The sequence below is a fragment of the Oncorhynchus keta genome, unplaced genomic scaffold, assembly GCF_023373465.1.
Source record: "Oncorhynchus keta strain PuntledgeMale-10-30-2019 unplaced genomic scaffold, Oket_V2 Un_scaffold_29317_pilon_pilon, whole genome shotgun sequence".
In the NCBI taxonomy this organism is placed as follows: domain Eukaryota; kingdom Metazoa; phylum Chordata; class Actinopteri; order Salmoniformes; family Salmonidae; genus Oncorhynchus; species Oncorhynchus keta.
The window spans coordinates 29,808-46,692 of record NW_026290904.1 but is presented as its reverse complement, the minus strand read 5'-3'; the positions used below and the strand labels follow the sequence as shown (position 1 = coordinate 46,692).

The 16,885-nt window shown below is 48.7% G+C and overlaps 1 long non-coding RNA gene across 1 annotated transcript; it reads left to right on the top strand.

The window, feature by feature from the left end:
• The first annotated feature begins 15,310 nt into the window (after positions 1-15,310).
• LOC127928515 (uncharacterized) lies at positions 15,311-15,992 on the top strand. The gene is made up of 3 exons (XR_008131428.1): positions 15,311-15,376; positions 15,454-15,553; positions 15,884-15,992. It is a non-coding gene; the product is annotated as an uncharacterized LOC127928515 (long non-coding RNA).
• Positions 15,993-16,885: the final 893 nt, after the last annotated feature.

Sequence of the window (16,885 nt, the reverse complement as noted above, 5' to 3'; positions counted from 1 at the left end):
GGAGAGAGGAGGGAGAGGAGGAGGCTGAGAGGAGGAGGCTGAGAGGAGGAGGGGGAGAGGCTGAGGCTGAGAGGAGGAGGGGAGAGGCTGAGAGGAGGAGGGGGAGAGACAGAGGACGAGAGACTGGAGAGGGGGAGGAGAGACTGAGAGGAGGGGGAGGAGAGACTGAGGGGCGAGGCTAAGAGGAGGAGGAGGAGGAGAGACAGAGGAGAGACTGAGGAGGAGAGACAGGAGAGACAGAGGAGGAGGAGAGACTGAGAGGAGGAGAGGCTGAGAGGCTGAGAGGAGGAGGAGGGGAGAGGCTGAGAGGAGGATGATGGGGAGAGGCTGAAAGGAGGAGGAGGAGGGGGAGAGGCTGAGCGGTGGAGGAGGAAGAGCGGCTGAGAGGAGGAGGAGGAGCGGCTGAGAGGAGGTGGAGGAGGAGAGGCTGAGAGGAGGAGGGGGAGAGGCTGAGAGGAGGAGGAGAGGCTGAGAGGAGGAGGAGGGGAGGGCTGAGAGGAGGAGAGGGGGAGAGGCTGAGGAGGAGGAGGAGGAAGAGAGGCTGAGAGGAGGAGGAGGAGCGGCTGAGAGGAGGAGGAGGAGAGGCTGAGAGGAGGAGGAGGAGGAGAGGCTGAGAGGAGGAGGGGGAGAGGCTGAGAGGAGGAGGGGGAGAGGCTGAGAGGAGGAGGCTGAGAGGAGTAGGAGGAGGAGGAAGAGCGGCTGAGAGGAGGAGGGGGAGGAGAGGCTGAGAGGAGGAGGGGGAGGAGAGGCTGAGAGGAGGAGGGGGAGGAGAGGCTGAGAGGAGGAGGGGGAGGAGAGGCTGAGAGGAGGAGGAGGAGGAGAGGCTGAGAGGAGGAGGAGGAGGAGGAGCGGCTGAGAGGAGGAGGGGGAGAGGCTGAGAGGAGGAGGGGGAGGAGCGGCTGAGAGGAGGAGGAGGAGGAGGAGCGGCTGAGAGGAGGAGGGGGAGAGGCTGAGAGGAGGAGGGGAGGGAGCGGCTGAGAGGAGGAGGAGGAGCGGCTGAGAGGAGGAGGAGGAGGAGGAGCTGAGAGCTGAGAGGAGGAGGAGGAGGAGGGGGCGAGGCTAAGAGGAGGAGGAGTAGAGACAGAGGAGAGACTGAGAAGCTGAGAGGAGGAGGGGGAGAGGCTGAGAGGAGGAGGGGGAGAGGCTGGGAGGGGGAGAGGCTGAGAGGAGGAGGGGAGAGGCTGAGGGGAAACGGAGGGGGAGAGGCTGAGAGGAGGAGGGGGAGAGGCTGAGAGGAGGAGGATGGGGAGAGGCTGAAAGGAGGAGGAGGAGGGGGAGAGGCTGAGAGGAGGAGGAGGAAGAGCGGCTGGGAGGAGGAGGAAGAGCGGCTGAGAGGAGGAGGAGGAGGAGGAGCGGGGGAGAGGCTGAGAGGAGGAGGAAGAGCGGCTGAGAGGAGGAGGAGGAAGAGCGGCTGAGAGGAGGAGGAGGAGGAGCGGCTGAGAGGAGGAGGAGGAGGAGGAGGAGAGGAGGAGGGGGAGAGGCTGAGAGGACGATGGAGAGAGGCCCTAGTCTACCTGTAGGTTTTACCTCCAACCCTGTTCCTGGAGAGATACCCTCCTGTAGGTTTTAACTCCAACCCTGTTCCTGGAGAGATAGCCTTCCTGTAGGTTTTAACTCCAACCCTGTTCCTGGAGAGATAGCCTTCTGTAGGTTTTAACTCCAACCCTGTTCCTGGAGAGATAGCCTTCCTGTAGGTTTTAACTCCAACCCTGTTCCTAGCCTCCTGTACGTTTTAACTCCAACCCTGTTCCTGGAGAGATACCTTCCTGAAGGTTTTAACTCCAACCCTGTTCCTGGAGAGATACCTTCCTGAAGGTTTTAACTCCAACCCTGTTCCTGGAGAGATACCTTCCTGTTGGTTTTAACTCCAACCATGTTCCTAGCCTTCTGTAGGTTTTAACTCCAACCCTGATCCTGGAGAGATAGCCTCCTGTAGGTTTTAACTCCAACCCTGTTCCTGGAGAGATAGCCTCCTGTAGGTTTTAACTCCAACCCTGTTCCTGGAGAGAGAGCCTCCTGTAGGTTTTAACTCCAACCCTGTTCCTAGCCTCCTGTAGGTTTTAACTCCAACCCTGTTCCTAGCCTCCTGTAGGTTTTAACTCCAACCCTGTTCCTAGCCTCCTGTAGGTTTTAACTCCAACCCTGTTCCTGGAGAGATACCTTCCTGTAGGTTTTAACTCCAACCCTGTTCCTAGCCTCCTGTAGGTTTTAACTCCAACCCTGTTCCTAGCCTCCTGTAGGTTTTAACTCCAACCCTGTTCCTAGCCTCCTGTAGGTTTTAACTCCAACCCTGTTCCTAGCCTTCTGTAGGTTTTAACTCCAACCCTGTTCCTGGAGAGATAGCCTCCTGTAGGTTTTAACTCCAACCCTGTTCCTGGAGAGATACCTTCATGTAGGTTTTAACTCCAACCCTGTTCCTAGCCTCCTGTAGGGGGTAAGAGGTTCAGGAATCTATTTTTATGTTCCCCCAGCGCCCGGTTTGTTATTCTGCCCTGACCTACTTACAGGTCCACTGAGAGACTGGTTGAGAGTACCAAACGGTACCCTATTCCCTATATAGTGTAGTACTTTTAAACAGAGCCCTATGGACCCTGGTCAAAAGTAGTGCACTATATAGGGGAATTGAGTGCCATTTGGACCTCAAGCAGAAAGGTTTAGTCCAGAGGAGGGAACATCCTATTATTGAAGCCCTTTTCATGGTGTCTTTCACTCTGTCTCTGCTTCTCTATAAAGGCACTGTGAGGCTGTGACACAGATCTACCTCCATTTTAGGTTAGTTAAGCAGAAATGACCCCAACACCTAATCTGATAGTGAGGTGGTAGATGCTCAGCCTGCCCTATGACCCTGATCAGGTACCTACACACAGACAGTTTGTAGATGTCATCTCAGACAGATCTAGCTCAGAGAGGCTGTAGTGGGTGAACTGCCTTGTTCAGGGGAACAGTGGGTGAACTGCCTTGTTCAGGGGAACAGTGGGTGAACTGCCTTGCTCAGGGGAACAGTGGGTGAACTGCCTTGCTCAGGGGAACAGTGGGTGAACTGCCTTGCTCAGGGGAACAGTGGGTGAACTGCCTGGTTCAGGGGAACAGTGGGTGAACTGCCTGGTTCAGGGGAACAGTGGGTGAACTGCCTGGTTCAGGGGAACAGTGGGTGAACTGCCTTGCTCAGGGGAACAGTGGGTGAACTGCCTGGTTCAGGGGAACAGTGGGTGAACTGCCTGGTTCAGGGGAACAGTGGGTGAACTGCCTTGCTCAGGGGAACAGTGGGTGAACTGCCTTGTTCAGGGGAACAGTGGGTGAACTGCCTTGCTCAGGGGAACAGTGGGTGAACTGCCTTGCTCAGGGGAACAGTGGGTGAACTGCCTTGCTCAGGGGAACAGTGGGTGAACTGCCTTGCTCAGGGGAACAGTGGGTGAACTGCCTTGCTCAGGGGAACAGTGGGGGTTAACTGCCTTGCTCAGGGGAACAGTGGGTTAACTGCCTTGCTCAGGGGAACAGTGGGTGAACTGCCTTGTTCAGGGGAACAGTGGGTTAACTGCCTTGCTCAGGGGAACAGTGGGTTAACTGCCTTGCTCAGGGGAACAGTGGGTTAACTGCCTTGCTCAGGGGAACAGTGGGTTAACTGCCTTGCTCAGGGGAACAGTGGGTTAACTGCCTTGCTCAGGGGAACAGTGGGTTAACTGCCTTGCTCAGGGGAACAGTGGGTTAACTGCCTTGCTCAGGGGCAGAAGGACAGATTTTTACCTCGTCAGCTCAGGGATTGGATCCAGCAACCTTTGGGTTACCAGGTGTCCCCTTTCCCAGTAATATTGATTAATATTTAGCCCAAACTGTAACTGAATGAGTTGACCTGAAGGTAACCCAGAATTAACATTTTGTGTAATTTGGTCAGATTGAGATGAACCTGAAGGTAATCTTTATATGGATACTGCTGTTATTTGTTTTGAGTGAGATATGAGGGGATGTGCTGTACACACACACACAAACCTGGTCTCTGCTGAATCACTCACACACACTACTAGTACAAACACGTGTGTGTGTGTGTGTGTGTGTGTGTGTGTGTGTGTGTGTGTGTGTGTGTGTGTGTGTGTGTGTGTGTGTGTGTGTGTGTGTGTGTGTGTGTGTGTGTGTGTGTGTGTGTGTGTGTGTGGCAAGTAGCAAGACTCCTCAACATAACAGGAGATGCTTTTGGGAACGCTCCCCGTGACCCGTCCAGGTCTTTCTGGCGAAGTCTAGTTTCCATATAAACTGAGGAACAATTTTCCTGTATAGTTATCTGGATGACGCTGTGGAACGTGTGTGTGTGTGATTGCTTGGCCCATGCAGTGTTGTCACTAAGGAGTAGCTAGGTCTAATCCTACTGTGATTATAGTAACTAACCAGCAGCTTTAGACAACTCCAAAACAGCTGAGGAGGTTGTTGTTGACTGGCTGTACCAGAGCCATGACAGTCTACATACAGACTGGCTGTACCAGAGCCATGACAGTCTACATACAGACTGGCTGTACCAGAGCCATGATAGTCTACATACAGACTGGTTGTACCAGAGCCATGATAGTCTACATATGGACTGGCTGTACCAGAGCCATGATAGTCTACATACAGACTGGCTGTACCAGAGCCATGGCAGTCTACATACAGACTGGCTGTACCAGAGCCATGACAGTCTACATACAGGCTGGCTGTACCAGAGCCATGATAGTCTACATACAGACTGGCTGTACCAGAGCCATGATAGTCTACATACAGACTGGCTGTACCAGAGCCATGATAGTCTACATACAGACTGGCTGTACCAGAGCCATGATAGTCTACATACAGACTGGCTGTACCAGAGCCATGACAGTCTACATACAGACTGGCTGTACCAGAGCCATGACAGTCTACATACAGACTGGCTGTACCAGAGCCATGATAGTCTACATACAGACTGGCTGTACCAGAGCCATGATAGTCTACATACAGGCTGGCTGTACCAGAGCCATGATAGTCTACATACAGACTGGCTGTACCAGAGCCATGATAGTCTACATACAGACTGGCTGTACCAGAGCCATGATAGTCTACATACAGACTGGCTGTACCAGAGCCATGATAGTCTACATACAGACTGGTTGTAGAGCCATGAGGACTGGCTGTACCAGAGCCATGATAGTCTACATACAGACTGGCTGTACCAGAGCCATGATAGTCTACATACAGACTGGCTGTACCAGAGCCATGATAGTCTACATACAGACTGGCTGTACCAGAGCCATGATAGTCTACATACAGACTGGCTGTACCAGAGCCATGATAGTCTACATACAGACTGGCTGTACCAGAGCCATGATAGTCTACATACAGACTGGCTGTACCAGAGCCATGATAGTCTACATACAGACTGGCTGTACCATGACTAGACTGGCTGTACCAGAGCCATGATAGTCTACATACAGGCTGGCTGTACCAGAGCCATGATAGTCTACATACAGACTGGCTGTACCAGAGCCATGATAGTCTACATACAGTCTGGCTGTACCAGAGCTGACTGGCTGTACCAGAGCCATGATAGTCTACATACAGACTGGCTGTACCAGAGCCATGAAAATACAGACTGGCTGTACCAGAGCCATGATAGTGAACTACATACAGACTGGCTGACCAGAGCCATGATAGTCTACAACATCTGGCTTCCAGAGCCATGAACATACAGGGGCTGTACCAGAGCCATGATAGTCAATGACTGGCTGTACCAGAGCCATGAATCACATACAGATTGGCTGTACCAGAGCCATGAAGTCTACATACAGACTGGCTGTACCAGAGCCATGATTCTACATGTCTGGCTGTACCAGAGCCATGATAGTCTACATACAGACTGGCTGTACCAGAGCCATGATAGTCTACATACAGACTGGCTGTACCAGAGCCATGATAGTCTACATACAGACTGGCTGTACCAGAGCCATGATAGTCTACATACAGGCTGGCTGTACCAGAGCCATGATAGTCTACATACAGACTGGTTGTACCAGAGCCATGATAGTCTACATACAGACTGGCTGTACCAGAGCCATGAAGTCTACATACAGACTGGCTGTAGAGCCATGATAGTCTACATACAGACTGGCTGTACCAGAGCCATGATAGTCTACATACAGACTGGCCAGTAAGAGCCATGATAGTCTACATACAGACTGGCTGTACCAGAGCCATGATAGTCTACATACAGACTGGCTGTACCAGACTGGCTGTACCAGAGCCATGACAGTCTACATACAGACTGGCTGTACCAGAGCCATGATAGTCTACATACAGACTGGCTGTACCAGAGCCATGATAGTCTACATACAGACTGGCTGTACCAGAGCCATGATAGTCTACATACAGACTGGCTGTACCAGAGCCATGATAGTCTACATACAGACTGGCTGTACCAGAGCCATGACAGTCTAGACTGGCTACTGTTCTACAGACTGGCTGGCTGTACCAGAGCCATGATAGTCTACATACAGACTGGCTGTACCAGAGCCATGATAGTCTACATACAGACTGGCTGTACCAGAGCCATGATAGACTGGCTACATGACAGTCTACTGACTGGCTGTACCAGAGCCATGACAGTCTACATACAGACTGGCTGTTCCAGAGCCATGACAGTCTACATACAGACTGGCTGTTCCAGAGCCATGACAGTCTACATACAGACTGACAGCTGACTACCAGAGCCATGACAGTCTACATACAGACTGGCTGTACCAGAGCCATGACAGTCTACATACAGACTGGCTGTACCAGAGCCATGACAGTCTACATACAGACTGGCTGTACCAGAGCCATGACAGTCTCTCTGTTCCAGAGCCATGATAGTCTACATACAGACTGGCTGTACCAGAGCCATGACAGTCTACATACAGACTGGTGAATAATGACTGGTTGGGGATTTTAGTTTATATTTGGATGATTCCGTCAGGAGTGAAAACCAACATGCAACACAGACATCATGTAGGGATTTCTTTCTGAGCAGACTAAAAACACAAACATTGAACTATGACGTTGAATCTCTTTTTAAAACATCATTTCTGGATGAAAGGGGGCTTAGCTAGAGAGAACAGGCAATGACCTGAAATACTGGGAATCACATTCAGATTCAGCCCAGCTAGCCTAACTCCTCAACGATACCTATTTTCTGTCTCGCCGTCTCTCAACACTCCTTCAGCGAGGACCTCGTCAAATGACAAACCCTGCAGTAAAAACACTCACAGAATAAGTGAAATGGCTTCTGCTCGCGGACCGGAGTGTCCAGTCAGTGTGTGTGAATTCCTGTTGATCTATGTGAATGTGTGGGACGGTGTGAGAGAGTGTTTCAGTGTGTTAATGAAGCTACAGACTACAGGCTGAAGTCCTCCTCTGTCTGACAACACATGATAGAAATATTAGCTATCTGTCTTGCATTTATGAGGCCAGTAAACATGTTCCTCACAGACCAGGAACGTATTTCTCCAACATTTATAATGAAGCGGTGCCTCTCGGTCCCAAAACACACCTTTTCTGGAGACTTGTGGGACGAGTCTGTGATGATGTCACACACTTTATGCGTTTTCGGTGAACTGATGGCGTCCAGACTGAGGAGAAATGCTCACACAATGCATCCCAGACCACCCCCTGAAGTGGTCAGACAGATCTGAACACAATCACACCACTGCTGGCTCACTGTGATGCTACAGTCTCTCTTGTTCTATTAGCTCTGCTGGCTCACTGTGATGCTACAGTCTCTCTTGTTCTATTAGCTCTGCTGGCTCACTGTGATGCTACAGTCTCTCCTGTTCTATTAGCTCTGCTGGCTCACTGTGATGCTACAGTCTCTCTTGTTCTATTAGCTCTGCTGGCTCACTGTGATGCTACAGTCTCTCCTGTTCTATTAGCTCTGCTGGCTCACTGTGATGCTACAGTCTCTCCTGTTCTATTAGCTCTGCTGGCTCACTGTGATGCTACAGTCTCTCCTGTTCTATTAGCTCTGCTGGCTCACTGTGATGCTACATTCTCTCTTGTTCTATTAGCTCTGCTGGCTCACTGTGATGCTACAGTCTCTCTTGTTCTATTAGCTCTGCTGGCTCACTGTGATGCTACATTCTCTCTTGTTCTATTAGCTCTGCTGGCTCACTGTGATGCTACAGTCTCTCTTGTTCTATTAGCTCTGCTGGCTCACTGTGATGCTACAGTCTCTCTTGTTCTATTAGCTCTGCTGGCTCACTGTGATGCTACAGTCTCTCTTGTTCTATTAGCTCTGCTGGCTCACTGTGATGCTACAGTCTCTCTTGTTCTATTAGCTCTGCTGGCTCACTGTGATGCTACAGTCTCTCTTGTTCTATTAGCTCTGCTGGCTCACTGTGATGCTACAGTCTCTCTTGTTCTATTAGCTCTGCTGGCTCACTGTGATGCTACAGTCTCTCTTGTTCTATTAGCTCTGCTGGCTCACTGTGATGCTACAGTCTCTCTTGTTCTATTAGCTCTGCTGGCTCACTGTGATGCTACAGTCTCTCTTGTTCTATTAGCTCTGCTGGCTCACTGTGATGCTACAGTCTCTCTTGTTCTATTAGCTCTGCTGGCTCACTGTGATGCTACAGTCTCTCTTGTTCTATTAGCTCTGCTGGCTCACTGTGATGCTACAGTCTCTCTTGTTCTATTAGCTCTGCTGGCTCACTGTGATGCTACAGTCTCTCTTGTTCTATTAGCTCTGCTGGCTCACTGTGATGCTACAGTCTCTCTTGTTCTATTAGCTCTGCTGGCTCACTGTGATGCTACAGTCTCTCTTGTTCTATTAGCTCTGCTGGCTCACTGTGATGCTACAGTCTCTCTTGTTCTATTAGCTCTGCTGGCTCACTGTGATGCTACAGTCTCTCTTGTTCTATTAGCTCTGCTGGCTCACTGTGTGGCATGATAGATATAAACAGCTCTGTTCTGTTTATTCCTCCTGAACAGGATGCCAGGTGCCGCCTGGGGACTAGGTGTCGACCTCATATGTCATCACTACAGATCACTGTGATCTGATTCTCTAGCGTCAGTCTATCTACCTCTCAAAGCTCGGTTCTTAAGCCGCAAAGACATGGAATCTGTGTGTTTTGAAGTGGAGGATCTGCTTTTGATGTCGTTGCCAGGTGTGTGCGCACACACAAACACACACACACACAGACAGAGAGAGAGAAATAGAGCAGAAGGATTGGACTGGGAGGAGCATCCTAGCAACAGTGTAATCAGTCAGGAATGAGACCTCTCTTTAAGAAAAACAGACATTTCCTCCTAGCTATAAATAGTCTCTGTGAGAAATAGTATTTATATTCTAGGAACACCACTTTCCTCCTGGACCACGACAGTTCTATGGAGGGGAACCAACCGCCGTCAGACCTGGGAAATAACGTTTGTTTTCTTCCAAGTAACTCTGCTGCGCTTGACTACGCTTGCCTGGTGGAATATAATAGTCCCAAAAGTGCCAACCCCTTACACCGCCCATCTAGCACACAATGCCAGGCTCAATCAAACGCTGAAGGTGGAAAAGACTCATCACAGAATGTGTGTGTGCTGAATTAGATGCGGTGTAACACACACCCAGCTATTGTGCAGAGCCAGAAGACAAAACAAGAAGACCCCACCCAGAAACATCTGCTCATCAAATAAAGACTTGAAATGTCCAAGTGTACTTAAAAACATCATAGTGTACTTAAAAACATCGTAGTGTACTTAAAAACATCCATCCAAGTGTACTTAAAAATGTCCAAGTGTACTTAAAAACAACGTAGTGTACTTAAAAACATGTAATGTACTTAAAAACATCGTAGTGTACTTAAAAACATCCAGTGTACTTAAAAACATCGTAGTGTACTTAAAAACAACGTAGTGTACTTAAAAATGTCCAAGTGTACTTAAAAATGTCCAAGTGTACTTAAAAACAAAACTTGAAACATAGTGTACTTAAAAACATCGTAGTGTACTTAAAAACAACGTAGTGTACTTAAAAATGTCCAAGTGTACTTAAAAATGTCCAAGTGTACTTAAAAACAACGTAGTGTACTTAAAAATGTCCAAGTGTACTTAAAACGTCGTAGTGTACTTGAAACGTCCAGGTGTACTTGAAACGTCCAGGTGTACTTGAAACCTCCAGGTGTACTTGAAACGTCCAGGTGTACTTGAAACGTCCAGGTGTACTTGAAACGTCCAGGTGTACTTGAAACGTCCAGGTGTACTTGAAATGTCCAGGTGTACTTGAAACGTCCAGGTGTACTTGAAACCCTAGAGCAGGGTTTCCCAAACTCAACACTGTCAGATGGAAAGAGCTGTTTGACATCTGTTTAGAGAGAGAGACTGACTCCCCTTCACATAACAGCCCATCTGTTTAGAGAGAGAGACTGACTCCCCTTCACATAACAGCCCATCTGTTTAGAGAGAGAGACTGACTCCCCTTCACATAACAGCCCATCTGTTTAGAGAGAGAGACTGACTCCCCTTCACATAACAGCCCATCTGTTTAGAGAGAGACTGACTCCCCTTCACATAACAGCCCATCTGTTTAGAGAGAGACTGACTCCCCTTCACATAACAGCCCATCTGTTTAGAGAGAGAGACTGACTCCCCTTCACATAACAGCCCATCTGTTTAGAGAGAGACTGACTCCCCTTCACATAACATCTGTTTAACAGCCCATCTGTTTAGAGAGAGACTGACTCCCCTTCACATAACAGCCCATCTGTTTAGAGAGAGAGACTGACTCCCCTTCACATAACAGCCCATCTGTTTAGAGAGAGAGACTGACTCCCCTTCACATAACAGCCCATCTGTTTAGAGAGAGAGACTGACTCCCCTTCACATAACAGCCCATCTGTTTAGAGAGAGAGACTGACTCCCCTTCACATAACAGCCCATCTGTTTAGAGAGAGAGACTGACTCCCCTTCACATAACAGCCCATCTGTTTAGAGAGAGAGACTGACTCCCCTTCACATAACAGCCCATCTGTTTAGAGAGAGAGACTGACTCCCCTTCACATAACAGCCCATCTGTTTAGAGAGAGAGACTGACTCCTCTTCACATAACAGCCCATCTGTTTAGAGAGAGACTGACTCTCCTTCACATAACAGCCCATCTGTTTAGAGAGAGAGACTGACTCCCCTTCACATAACAGCCCATCTGTTTAGAGAGAGAGACTGACTCTCCTTCACATAACAGCCCATCTGTTTAGAGAGAGAGACTGACTCCCCTTCACATAACAGCCCATCTGTTTAGAGAGAGACTGACTCCCTTCACATAACAGCCCATCTGTTTAGAGAGAGAGACTGACTCCCCTTCACATAACAGCCCATCTGTTTAGAGAGAGAGACTGACTCCCCTTCACATAACAGCCCATCTGTTTAGAGAGAGAGACTGACTCCCCTTCACATAACAGCCCATCTGTTTAGAGAGAGAGACTGACTCCCCTTCACATAAAAGCCCATCTGTTTAGAGAGAGAGACTAACTTAACTCCCCTCAGTCTGAGCTCTGACCAGACCAGCTTCTCTGCTGACCGCTCTGTGTGTCTGGTATTGAATATGAATAGGATGGTGGCAGCAACACAGCACCGCCAGCTTCCTAATTAGCTTCTCCACTTTGTGTGTGTGTGTGTGTGTGTGTGTGTGTGTGTGTGTGTGTGTGTGTGTGTGTGTGTGTGTGTGTGTGTGTGTGTGTGTGTGTGTGTGTGTGTGTGTGTGTGTGTGTGTGTGTGTGTCGCGGGAGCCAAGGTACTGTCAAGAGAGACTGCCTGTTCCTCTCAAAGGCTCGCCCCACTATTAATGAGGTGTGTGTGTGTGATGTCACAGAGCATGACACACCTGCCCAGCAGGTGGAGGCTTTAAAAGCTATGCGGAGCAACACAGACTCCTCATTGACTGATCTCTCTCTCTCTCTCGTTCTCTCCGTTTTACAGCCTAAAATGCCCCAGCTGGTGACCTCTGACATGTAAATGGCGTCCAAAGTGAGAGATGCTGTGGTGTGGTACCAGAAGAAGGTAAGAATCCTCTTGTTTCTGTTGTATTTATCTTTGATTGCTTGATTCCTTCCAACAGGATCCCGTGTCTATTTTACCTCAGAGGAGTGAAGAGAGAGAAAATAAACACTGTTGACAGACAGACAGACAGTTGGTGATTTTGATTGGGTTACCTGCTGTTAACAGACAGACAGACAGACAGACAGACAGTTGGTGGTTTTGATTGGGTTACCTGCTGTTAACAGACAGACAGACAGACAGACAGACAGACAGACAGACAGACAGACAGACAGACAGTTGGTGGTTTTGATAGGGTTACCTGCTGTTAACAGACAGACTGACAGATAGTTGGTGGTTTTGATAGGGTTACCTGCTGTTAAATAGACTGACAGACAGTTGGTGGTTTTGATAGGGTTACCTGCTGTTAAATAGACTGACAGACAGTTGGTGGTTTTGATAGGGTTACCTGCTGTTAAATAGACTGACAGACAGTTGGTGGTTTTGATAGGGTTACCTGCTGTTTCAGTTTGAGTTTAGACCAGTGTCATTTTATGACCGTTTTAATACCGGAGTCATCAAGTCATTTTTTTTTAGCTGTAGGCTTTGTAACCAAGCAACACACAGTAAGCCTGTCCTTATGCTGAGGTCTGTGGCCAGCACTGATGTAACAGATCCCTGGTACTGGACACACAGACTGACAGACAGAGACACAGACACACAGACAGACAGACATTTTATGACAGTTTTACAGACATTTTTTTAGCACACACAGACACACACAGACATGAGGTCACAGACACAGACACACAGACAGATGACACAGACAGATGGAAGCTATTATTAATGTTGTTGTGTACCTCTCTGTGTCCTGCCTGCGTCCTTCACTGTGGCTGACCCGACCGCTCAGTACCGTCTACATTACATCATAGACCACAGGGTCTCAGTAGGCTGAAAACGGAACCGGTTTTTATTCTGGTCAGGAAACATATTTATTAGTGTTTTAGTTGATTGATCCAGTAATACTCTTAATTATTTGTATGCATAACTACTTCTATTCAGGCTAGATGATTAAGGTATGCTGTTGTCTGTTACTAGTTAGGGATGAAATGGGAAGGCCTGTATGAGTCTATTGGTCTTTTCTCAATGAAGTAAAGAGCAGTGAAAGAGCCAGGCATTATTAACCTGCTGGTGTAACGGCTCCCTAATGTTCGCCTGTCAGCCTCCCCATACAGGACCATCATGAAAACTATTCTGAGCAGGGCTGTAGAGTTGATTCAGAGGAGGTGGTGTTGATTCAGAGGAGGTCGTGTTGATTCAGAGGAGGTGGTGTTGATTCAGAGGAGGTGGTGTTGATTCAGAGGAGGTAGTGTTGATTCAGAGGAGGTGGTGTTGATTCAGAGGAGGTAGTGTTGATTCAGAGGAGGTGGTGTTGATTCAGAGGAGGTGGTGTTGATTCAGAGGAGGTGGTGTTGATTCAGAGGAGGTGGTGTTGATTCAGAGGAGGTGGTGTTGATTCAGGAGGTGGCGTTGATTCAGAGGAGGTGGCGTTGATTCAGAGGAGGTGGCGTTGATTCAGAGGAGGTGGCGTTGATTCAGAGGAGGTGGCGTTGATTCGGAGGAGGTGGCGTTGATTCGGAGGAGGTGGCGTTGATTCAGAGGTGGTGTTGATGACAGAGGTGGTGTTGACAGGAGATTCAGAGGAGGTGGTGAGGTGGTGTTGATTCGGAGGAGGTGGTGTTGATTCGGGTGGAGGTGGTGTTGATTCGAGAGGTGGGGTTGATTCGGAGGAGGTGGTTGATTCGGAGGAGGTGGTGTCGATTCGGAGGAGGTGGTGTTGATTCGGAGAATGAGGTGGTGCGTTGAGGAGGAGGTGGTGCGTTGAGGAGGACAGGTGGTGCGTCGAGGAATGATAGGAGGTGGTGCGTCGATTCGGAGGAGGTGGTGCGTCGACTCGGAGGAGGTGGTGCGTCGATTCGGACTGACAGAACATGATAGAGAGAGGGACAGGTAGAGAATGACAGAGAGAGGGACAGGTAGAGAATGACAGAGAGAGGGACAGGTAGAGAATGACAGAGAGAGGGACAGGTAGAGAATGACAGAGAGAGGGACAGGTAGAGAATGACAGAGAGAGGGACAGGTAGAGAATGACAGAGAGAGGGACAGGTAGAGAATGACAGAGAGAGGGACAGGTAGAGAATGACAGAGAGAGGGACAGGTAGAGAATGACAGAGAGAGGGACAGGTAGAGAATGATAGAGAGAGGGACAGGTAGAGAATGATAGAGAGAGGGACAGGTAGAGAATGACAGAGAGAGGGACAGGTAGAGAATGATAGAGAGCAGTCAGTCAGTTAGTCAGTCAGGTCCAACCAACTCCTAGTGTGTTTGAATGGGAATGACTCAACCCTGCTAGCTGTTAGCAGAACATGTTATGACATGAACCTATAGCCCTCCTCTGAGACAGAGACTCAGCAGAGAGAGAGAGACCGTAGGGAGGGAGAGCAAAACGGAGAGACATGGAGAAGGAAAAGAGAAATGGATAGAAAGTAAGGAGAAAGACAGAGACACGTGGGTAGAAAAATGGATAGAGACATAACAAGAGAGAGAGAGCAATGTCTCTATCGATCTCTACCTCTGTGTCTGTCTTTCTCCTTATTACTCTCCATTGATCTGTCTTTCTATCCATTTCTCTTCACCTTCTCTTATCCCTCTCCGTTATTCTTTCTCTCTCTCTCTCTCTCCCCCCTCGTGGCTTTGTGCCCTTTACAACGAGACGTTTCACTTCCCTCACTGTGGAGAGGTTTATGGGAAAAGGACTGCTAGGTATTCCTTTTATGACAGAGTGGCTCAGAGCCCTGGGGATGGTGAGCGCGTGGTGAGGAGACGGAGAGTGGCTTCGGAGCAGTGGAACAGCCACTTTACAATAGACATCCAGCATCAGGAGCCCATCTCCTTCCTCAGTGGTAGGGAGGCGAGCAGGCCAGAGGTGGATGAACGCAGTGTTTCTGTAGCATGACACAGCTTGATACAGGTGCACCCCCTGGACAGGCCGCTAGTCTGTTCCAATACCATCGGCCTGTATCTTAATCTTGTGTTTTCTTAGCTCCTTCATAGCTACTTTGCGCTTCACAATAAACTAGCACTCCTGGAATTGAATGTGTTTAAAACAGGCTTCTAATCTTTTCCATCAGTTGGCACAAATGTCTGATTCATTCTGAGTCGATCTCTTCCAGTCAGACACCTAGAGGGGAAACATCCTGGTCAGGCGTTGGGCTATTACGGGGTGATACAGTATATCTGGTCAGGTGTTGGGCTATACGGGGTGATACAGTATATCTGGTCAGGTGTTGGGCTATAACGAGGGTGATACAGTATATCTGGTCAGGTGTTGGGCTATAACGAGGGTGATACAGTATATCTGGTTAGGTGTTGGGCTATAATGAGGGTGATATATCTGGTCAGGTGTTGGGCTATAACGAGGGTGATACAGTATATCTGGTCAGGTGTTGGGCTATAACGAGGGTGATACAGTATATCTGGTCAGGTGTTGGGCTATAACGGGGTGATACAGTATATCTGGTCAGGTGTTGGGCTATAACGAGGGTGATATATATGGTTAGGAGTTGGGCTATAATGAGGGTGATACAGTATATCTGGTCAGGTGTTGGGCTATAACGAGGGTGATATATATGGTTAGGAGTTGGGCTATAATGAGGGTGATGCAGTATATCTGGTCAGGTGTTGGGCTATAATGAGGGTGATATATCTGGTTAGGAGTTGGGCTATAACAAGGGTGAAATATCTGGGTCAGGTGTTGGGCTATAACCGGGGGTGATACAGATATCTGGTCAGGTGTTGGGCTATAACGAGGGTGATACAGTATACCAAATAGGGTAATACAGTATATCTGGTCAGGTGTTGGGCTATTACGGGGTGATACAGTATATCTGGTCAGGTGTTGGGCTATAACGAGGGTGATATATGGTTAGGTGATGGGCTATGTCTGACAGTATATCTGGTCAGGTGTTGGGCTATAACGTGATATATCTGGTTAGGAGTTGGGCTGGGCTGGATGTCCTTTGGGTGGTCGACCAATATTGATATACACAGGAAACTGTTGAGCGTGAAAAACCCAGCAGCGTTGCAGTTCTTGACACAAACCGGTGCGCCTGGCGCCTACTACCATGCTGTTCCAAGGCACTTAATTGTTTAGGTCTTGTCTATTCACCCTCTGAATGGCACATATACACAATCCAAGTCTTAATTGTCTCAAGGCTTAAAACTCCTCCTTTAACCCGTCTCCTCCCCTCCATCTACACTGATTGAAGTGGATTTAACAAGTGACGTCAATAAGGGATCATAGATTTCACCTGGATTCACCTGGTCAGTCTGTTCTGGAAAGAGCTGTGTGTGTGTGTGTGTGTGTGTGTGTGTGTGTGTGTGTGTGTGTGTGTGTGTGTGTGTGTGTGTGTGTGTGTGTGTGTGTGTTGTCCTTAATGTTTTTTTATACTCAGTTTATTAGAAGGCTACGGTGGGAGTGTATGTTATGTAATGTGGTGGGTGCTGTCCAGACTGTTAAGGGGGAGTGTATGTTATGTTATGTGGTGGGTGCTGTACAGACTGTTAAGGGGGAGTGTATGTTATGTTATGTTGTCCAGACTGTTAAGGGGGAGTGTATGTTATGTGGTGGGTGCTGTCCAGACTGTTAAGGGGGAGTGTATGTTATGTTATGTGGTGGGTGCTGTCCAGACTGTTAAGGGGGAGTGTATGTTATGTGGTGGGTGCTGTCCAGACTGTTAAGGGTATGTTATGTGAGTGTATGTTATGTATATGTGATGGGTGCTGTCCAGACTGTTAAGGGGGTGTAGTGTTATGTTATGTGTCCAGACTGTTA